Below are 6,504 nucleotides of genomic sequence, written 5' to 3'. Positions count from 1 at the left end.
AACATGTAGTTTTACTTGAATACCTAAATTGCCTTTAGACATCAATCTGTTTTCTTACCTGTGTGAGGTCTGATGGTAAATGTGTGACATGAAATCACTGAAGACTGAAGATTCTGCTCCGATTATGACATCACAACGTTCTGATTATGACATCAGAGCGTTCTGTGGGAGGAGCTACAGACAGGAAACACCCCGGAAACACATTCAAATAACAATAATAATAGGGAGAGAGCTAATTAAGGTGAGACACACAGGTGAATGGGTAAATTATTTACATTAAGATAATTATTTCTTGTATTACACGTTTTTCTGAATGTTTTGTTAAATTGAAGCTTAATCTTATTGAATAAATGCTAATTTTCATACATTTCCAGAACATAAATGTGAACATTGAATAAAGCCAGGTTCAAAATTATTGTTTCATTTTGTTGACATATTAGGTTAAAAGGTTTTATTTGTGATATCTCTTTGTATCACTCCATAAATCACAAAATACTGTCAACGGCCATTAAAAAAATCAATTTTCTAAAAATGTTTGTAATATAATGTTCTGAGGGCTGCACGGTGGTGTAGTGGTTAGCACTGTCGCCTCACAGCAAGAGGGGCCCGGGTTCAATTCCCGGGCCAGACAACCTTCTGTGTGGAGTTTGCATGTTCTCCCCGTGTCAGCGTGGGTTCTCTCCGGGTTCTCCGGCTTCCTCCCACAGTCCAAAGACATGCAGCTTAGGTTAATTGATGACTCTAAATTGCCCGTAGGTGTGGATGTGAGTGTGAGTGGTTGTCTGTCTCTATATGTCAGCCCTGTGATAGGCTGGAGACCTGTCCAGGTGAACCCTGCCTTCACCCATTGACAGCTGGGATCGGCTCCAGCACCCCCGCGACCCTTAACTGGATAAGCGGTTACGGAAGATGGATGGATGGATATAATGTTCTATAAATCAGTTTATGAATGATATATGAACAAAACCCTCTGTGGAAACCTTCAGAATATAGATATGAAGATATGAATGAAGCTGTAAAGTGTGGTGTATGTAAGAGCTACTGAAGTGGAGATTTCTGGATCAGAGTCTGAGAAAAAACTCATTTTAAAGATATGTTTAGTTAAATTACATACATGTTGAAGACTCTACAGGTGAATAGGGTAAAATAAATAACTAATAGATATCAACATGAAACTTCACCAGTAGATTACTGATATTAAAATAAGTGTTTGTTGTATTACAAGTTTTCTGAAATAATGTGTTTAAATATACAAATGAGGAATTATGTAATGGTAACTTTTGGTGAATTTAGGATAAAAACAGACAAAATAGTAAAATAAACATCTAAATGTGTATTCTTGATGTTTTCTTAACACTAGTCAGAAAGAAGACATGATGGAAGAAAAATAGACTCTCAAAATATGACAAATACAGAATGGAAACCGACAATAATATGATAAAAAAACAGTGATGACTTTGATCAAAACCATCGTGAGAAATCTTGCAAATAAAACATTGAGTGCAGATGATGAGACTTTCTAGAGTTGTAAGATGAAATAATTTACACTAATTCCCCCCAAATTATAATAATTGGCATTAATAGTGTCGTCTTAGTTGGACACTGGTTCTGCAATCATGTATGTGTGTGTGTGTGTGTGTGTGTGTGTGTGTGTGTGTGTGTGTGTGTGTGTGTGTGTGTGTGTGTAGCAGTATCAGATGTAGAGGGGTGTTTGTGCGCATGCAGCCGTGCATAAACAGCTCTGCTAATGTGGAAGGACAGGTGAGACGTCATGGATCACACACACACACACACACACACACACACACACACACACACACACACACACACACACACACACACACACACACACACACAAACACACAAAACACAAACACTGCAGTCAAAAGTCAGCAGTTACAGCAGTACTTTTGCTGTCAGCCAGCCGATTGAACAGTACTTTTTGTAATAGTATCATAATAGATATATATAGATCCTGATCATAAAGTTATTAACAGCAGCAGCAAGTTTGTTTGCAGAAAGATAACTCATATGACTCTAGCAGAGGTAAGACAACGTCCTTTTTCTATATTATATTATGTTTTCTGGGGGATTGTATGCCTTTCTTAGAGAGTTATATAGAACATTTAAAGAGAGATGGTTAATTATATGCAACATGTTGCCGTCAGGACGTTGACAATGTTGATTCCATGTTTTTTATGTCTTTGAATGCAACCACGAGGGTCTTTTGCAGTAAAACAGTAAAACACATTTAATGGGTGAACTCTTGGACGGAGCCAGGCTAGCTGTTTCCCCCTGTCAGCAGTCTTTATGCTAAGCTAAATTAGCCTGCTGCTGGCTGTAGCTTGATATTTACCACACAGACACAAGTGTGTGGTATTGATCTCCTCACCTGACTGTCAGGATGAAAGAGAATTGTAGTTTATCCCAAAATAAATATTTGGGATTTTTCTTAAATCTTTTTGGGGATTAAACCAATGCTGACGTTGAGAGGGGAAATATCTCAACTTTAATCATTTTTATAACTTTTATATATTTTATATTTTATAAGTGTACTTATAATATATATATTACCTTTTTTTTAATGCAAAATCTTAATTGGAAAAGTAATCAGTAACGTTATCTGCCTAATAAATATAAATTTGTAAATTGGTCTATAAATACCACTGAGATTCAGTGGAGGAGAAGTACAACGTAGCAAGAAATGTAAATTCTCAAGTAAAGTACCTCAAATGCGTACAGTTCTTGAGTAAATGTACATACATGTCACCAATATTGATACTTTTTTTTTTTGCTGCTGGATGATGATCTGAGTGGATTATCTTCTTCTCCTTCTTCTTCTTCTTCTTCTTCTTCTTCTTCTTCTTCTTCTTCTTCTTCTTCTTCTTCTTCTTCTTCTTCTTCTTCTTCTTCTTCTCTCCTTCTTCTTCTTCTCTCCACAGTAAGCTGATCTCTTCTAGCCACATAAAGGTCAAAGGTCAGGAGGAATTAGTAACAACAGGAAGTGTGTTTGTAACTGATGAATTTTTAATAACATGAACAAACTGTTCTGGACGAAGGATTTATCACTTTGGTGTGTGTGTGCGTGTGTGTGTACGTGTGTGTGAGAATGATTAAGACGTTCAGTTATTGAAGAATTTGATTAATTATTGATAAGATTATGAAAGCCAATAATGACAGCTGATTGCATTATTGATTAGACCAAATAATAGGTTCCACAACACTATTATGAGATTAAGTAGGGCTGCTACACACACACACACACACACACACACACACACATACACACACACACACACACACACACACACACACACACACACACACACACACACACACACACACACACACACACACACACACACACTTTTCCATCCCTCCCGTCTTCTTAATTTAACCTCCCTGTCTTTTCGTACAGATGAATGTTTTAAAGAAAGTTACTGTGTTGATATATTGTTGTATATTTAAACTGCTAATGAAGTTTTTCTTAAAACCTTTGAACTTCCTGTCCTCCAGATGTCGTGGCGTTCGTCTTTCCGCTGCTCAAAGTTCCGTCACGTCTTCGGGAAGCCGTCCACCAAGGAGCACGGCTACGACGGGCTGCCAATCACACGCAGCGTCCACGACAACCACTACTGCTCAGCCAATCCCTGCTTCATCGCCGTGGTGACGGAGTGCGCCGGGGGCGGGTCCTTTTTAGTCCTGCCCATCCATCATGTGCGTAGTCCTTCATAATCACCTGTTTAACTCAATACAAGCTAAAAAGGAGAAAAAAGGAAGTGAAACTTATTGTTGTGATGTGACAATTAGATACTTGGTGAAGAACAGAACACAGTACAAACGTAATCGATTTTGAGGCATGTTCCCTTAAAGTCCGTGAGGCTTTAGTTCTGTCCGTCTGCCAAATCGTCAAGTGTTAGAAGACTAACAGATTTTGAGCCCCGTTATATACACTTTACATAAGTCCACATTTCTGCAGACTTTTCCCAAGAGAATCACCCACAATTCATAGCGTTTTGAGGTTAAACACAGGACTACTAGGTTACAAAGTCGTCACATGGGTGTTCATCCTGGAATTTTGAATTTACACAGAAACATATGAAAAAAGTATAAATAGTTTGAGATTGTATCGGTTAGCTTTGACTGAAATGTTAGAATTCAACTCTGTTCTCTCAGACAGGCCGGGTGGACCCTCAGCACCCGAAGGTGTGCGGTCACAGTGGGAGGGTCCTGGACGTCAAGTGGAACCCGTTTGATGACCACTGCATCGCTTCGTGCTCAGAGGATTGCACTGTAAGCACAACGTTCTGTCCTTTTTTTGTTCATGTTGTTTAAGCTGAAATGTCCCCACAAGCATAGTAAACACGAGCCGGTACGGTCTGTGTGCAGGTGAAGGTCTGGGACATCCCGGTCTGTGGCGTCCAACAGAACCTCACCAAGGCCAGGAAGACTCTGATTGGTCACTCCCGGAGGGTGGCGCTTATTGAGTGGCATCCGACAGCTGAGAACCTGCTGTTAAGCTCCGCCTACGACTACAAGGTGAGGATCCTCATTGGTCGGTTGCAGCGTCAGTCAAAGATATTACTCAGACTTTTAATTTGGTACAAAGCGTGACGTAAAAATCGGCAGATTATGTTTTTTTTTATGTTTAAGAACTATAATCAGATTTCACGTTTAGTAAATCATAACCATTATTGTATTAGATTTGTGTTATGATATCATTGTAAATGATTTAAATACTGTTCCATAGTCAAACCTATACCATATTCAATCATAAGGCACAAATGTTTTACTTCGGTTTGTATATTTGTCACAGAACAAAATGCACAGTATTCTTTACACTTTACCAGCATCTTTTGTAAGAATTTGGGATGCGAAATATTCTGTGAAAGGCTGGACACTCAAGAAAACATCCCTCAGTTATTGTAGAATCTATTAATTTACATCAAAGTGTTTTCTCCAATAGAAAGTCAGCACGCTGGTCTCTGTTCTGAGTGTATATAAAAAGACTTCATAGTCACCACAACGTCGGCCAATTAGTTTGTGAAATACGTCTTGAACTCTTAAGTTTGGCTTTTCCATTTTATGGTCTGTTTGACTCTAAATGGAGCATCATTTACTAAATGAACATCATGCTGTATTGAAGAAGACTTGAAACTAGAGATTGAGACCATAAACTCATGTTTACAATGTTTACTGAGGGAATAAATCAAGAGAGAAGTAGAGTCATTTTCTCATAGACTTCTATACAACCAGAGCAGTTCTCTCTGAAGCAAAGGACCATTTTAAGCTTGATTTTTGACTTGAATCATTTGAATAATATTTTCCGTCGCCACCTCCAACTTTAACTATTCATTATTGTCTAAGCAAACTATCTTTGGTGATTACTGCCTCCTGGCTCTGAATGTTCTTACATATAAAATAAATTAATAATTTAATTGTTCGTTAAACATTTGAACAGTTTGTAGGCCAGAGGTGATGTCACCACCTGATCTGAACTCAGTACAGACTTTATAGTGTTCCACAGAGAGAGACACTGTTAGGGACGGTATTTAAAGCCCCTGCCGTGATCATTCGCCAAGCCCCGCCCTCTTTAGTCATTGCTTCTGCAGAGTTGGAAACCAATGTCTTGTTTTTATTTGATCACATTTAGCAATATGAGTGTAGAAATCTTGGTCAAGTTCTTCCAGACTCATTTATTTTGAACGTAACTGTGGAAGATAAGCAGTTTTGCACGGTGACAACACTCTATGTTTAAGTCTAATAATATTCTACTGATCGAAACACTAAATCCAACAAGAAATTAATTCCAATGAATTTTGACTTAACAAAAGCTTTAGATTTTTTCATTAAAGACCTGTAATTTACAAGCCCTGCTGGACAGGAGAGAGAATGCAGTTTCAAGATAAAAAAAGACTGGTATGTCCTTTATCTCTAATGTTATATTGGTAAATCTCTAACCAGGCACATAACTAGGACACATCATTTCTTCAGATTGAGCTATTGTTATTGCTATATGTTTTCAGGTCAAGGTAAACGCACCCAGCAAACAGCCCTGACGTAGTCTCTCTCTCTGCCCCAGGTCCTCCTCTGGGATGTGTCCCAGGTAGGTGCGGTGCTCAGGTACCCGGTCCGGGTGGTTCTGATGCCAATCCACCACCGCTACCAGTCTGATGGCCTGCTTCTGTCTGTCAGTGCTTCAACAGTGACGGCAGCAGGCTGGCCGTCACGTCCAAAGACAGACGGGTTCGAGTCCTGGACCCACGGACAGGAAGGATCCTACAGGTGTGTTTTTTAAGGGTATTCATTTCTTCTGAAGGTGTGAAAACAGAAACTATGTTTATAATGTTCCTGCAGGTGTCCAGCAGCAAGTCCCATAGAGCCAGCAAAGTTTTATACATCGGAGGGCTGGAAGATGCTTCTGTCCACCGGCAGCTCACCGTGGAACCACAGACAGATCGTCCTCTGGGACCCTGTAAGACAAAAACACCTTTACATCAAAAT

At 39.2% G+C, this 6,504-nt stretch overlaps 1 pseudogene; it reads left to right on the top strand.

Annotated features, from left to right (window-relative positions):
• Positions 1-2,984: 2,984 nt before the first annotated feature.
• Positions 2,985-6,475, top strand: LOC129114886 (coronin-2A-like; annotated as a pseudogene).
• Positions 6,476-6,504: the final 29 nt, after the last annotated feature.

This window comes from Anoplopoma fimbria, unplaced genomic scaffold (assembly GCF_027596085.1).
Source record: "Anoplopoma fimbria isolate UVic2021 breed Golden Eagle Sablefish unplaced genomic scaffold, Afim_UVic_2022 Un_contig_10763_pilon_pilon, whole genome shotgun sequence".
Taxonomy (NCBI): domain Eukaryota; kingdom Metazoa; phylum Chordata; class Actinopteri; order Perciformes; family Anoplopomatidae; genus Anoplopoma; species Anoplopoma fimbria.
This window is presented reverse-complemented; position numbering and strand designations above follow the sequence as displayed.